The following is a 2,243-nucleotide window of genomic DNA, read 5'->3' as shown; positions in this document are numbered from 1 at the left end:
CAGTAAAAAAGTGACAATTCTCAGTTACTGTGTACCCAAGACCAGGAACATGCCACCACCATCACACCCCAAGAATCCTCAAATATTCTAAATGAATAGACATGAAGACAACAGCGAAGTCAAAAATACTGAAGCATCTAAACACTTTAATTCTAAATTGCAAGCAAAAAAATTAATTGTTCTTTCAATAAGACATTGCAATACAGGTCACCAAAAAGCAATATTTTAATCAAGCACATTCACTAAATATACTTATCTTTACTTAGAAGGAAAAAATTACAAAGCTAAAGTTGAACCATTAACCACATGAGGGAAATAAGAAAGTGAAACATCATTAAAAAAGGTCACACATTTGCAATGAGGCTACAACAACCATAACAGCCCTGTGTGACTTTCAAAGGGCTGCCATAGCCGTTGTAGTTACATCATAAATATTGGGAACCTCATTGTTCTGTGACCTGACCTGTCATTACCAGCTTTAAACCACATTCTAATAAGGTTCCATTTCCATTGACACTGGAGGACAGAGAACCTTATGTAACTCATGGCAATACACAGAACAGTAGGTCATGTCACATTTCTCAGCTAGAGTTAGCTGAAATCCTGATGGTGTGGTTAAGTAAAAATCCCTTCGCTCTTTGATAAATCACAAGAGAACATATGTTATCTACTTTACAAAAATTATCACAAAATAAGTATCAGATATTCAATAGTGATTAAAAGAGATTTCATTAATGGGCTTAGGGTACAAAAAGATCTACATGTTTTTGTTCCAGTCAAAGATTAATAAGGCATCAGAAAGGATAATACTATCATATCACGTACAGGAAGAAATTGGCACAAAAATACCTGGTTAAACTGAATTACATAGAATAAAACAAACATGTACTATTAAGGCGTGCTTGTTACTTAGATCTTGAATCCTGCATAGGCCTTGAAACTTCTAATTGGTTAAGTCATACTGCTTAGCCAATTAGCATAATCAAGGTTTATGCAGAAGTCCAGAGTGCTAAAGACCAACACGCATTTAATTTTGTCCCATCTTATTGCCACTTATTCAGCCAGAGAGTGGGGTTAGATCTCAGTCCATCTAACCTACAGCTGTAAGCATTTTACCATTCACTTGACCACACCACCAGAAAGTTACTCGAGCCATAGCTCATAGTCCACTCAGGCAGTATTTTCCGTTGTCTTCATATGTGTTCATAATTGTAATCAGTCGCACTCACGGCATCATCACAGCATGAGAGTGTTAACCGCCACTGTTGTCAACCCCTCTGTCATCACAAGCAAAAATTTATATCCTGTTTGGATTTACAAATTCAAGCTCGAGACAACTATTGGGTTTGGGTTATATAACACATCCTACAGTTGATAAACACATACTAAAGGGGTTTGGCGAATAACACTATCCTGCCCCAAATCCTTATATCTGGTTCTGTTGGGGGTTAGAGAGCTTAGAGTGGTATTGCTCAAGAAATGAGGTAATGGATTATTAAAACATCACTTTAACTGCAGTAAAGAAAACACTTGAGCAATTCGTTTCTTAAGACAATCTGCTGAAGCAGCAAGTTTCTGCTTAGATAAAAGTGTCTGTTTTAAAATCCAGCCTATGGTATAGCTACCACATATGCAGAGAGGCATTTACAAATATAATAACCCCATAAGAGCAGGTCAGTTTTGTTATTAATGGGGGCATAACAATTACATCTATACCATTGTGGCCACTTTGTGAGCTCATTCACTGCCTATCTTCACTGACATTACATGGCTCCACAGCATATTTGTACCATCAAAGGACTTGATCATCTCGGCAAACCCTGATCATCTTCTACAGTTACATAGCTCGCATCATTCGGTTAAAGCAGCTAGAGGCCATGAAGAACAAGTTATGAAGCGCTCTTACCTTAAAGGGACATAGCTAACAGAACAGTACCAGTAAGTCATTAATTAAAGGTTCTTGCTGCCAAAACACTTCTATTAAACGTTTTCTTCTTACAGTTATTGCAGTTCTCATTGACAGGACCAAATAGAAGAGCTATAAATAGAAATCTTTCAGCCAAAAAAAACAAACAATTGACTATGCTCCACAACAAATGATATCCTAGTAGTAATGACAAAAGCAACTGCAAGTATTTGTAAAGCTGATAAGCATCTAAACCTCTACTGAGTTCAGATATTATGGGAACTTCAGGGCTGGGATGAAAAAGTTTTAAATATTCTATGGTTGGTATGTCAGCTTT

General features: G+C 36.9%; 1 protein-coding gene across 1 annotated transcript in view; it reads right to left on the bottom strand.

Moving 5' to 3' along the window:
* LOC119589400 (neurogenic locus Notch protein-like) overlaps window positions 1-2,243 on the bottom strand; it is a gene marked incomplete at its 5' end in the record, with an annotated part of 14,474 nt that overhangs the window by 1,636 nt on the left and 10,595 nt on the right. Inside the window, 1 exon segment of the mRNA XM_037938014.1 lies at window positions 1-2,243.

This window comes from Penaeus monodon, chromosome 25 (assembly GCF_015228065.2).
Source record: "Penaeus monodon isolate SGIC_2016 chromosome 25, NSTDA_Pmon_1, whole genome shotgun sequence".
Taxonomy (NCBI): domain Eukaryota; kingdom Metazoa; phylum Arthropoda; class Malacostraca; order Decapoda; family Penaeidae; genus Penaeus; species Penaeus monodon.
The sequence above is the reverse complement of the archived record's forward strand: the minus strand, read 5'-3'. Positions and strand labels throughout refer to the sequence as shown.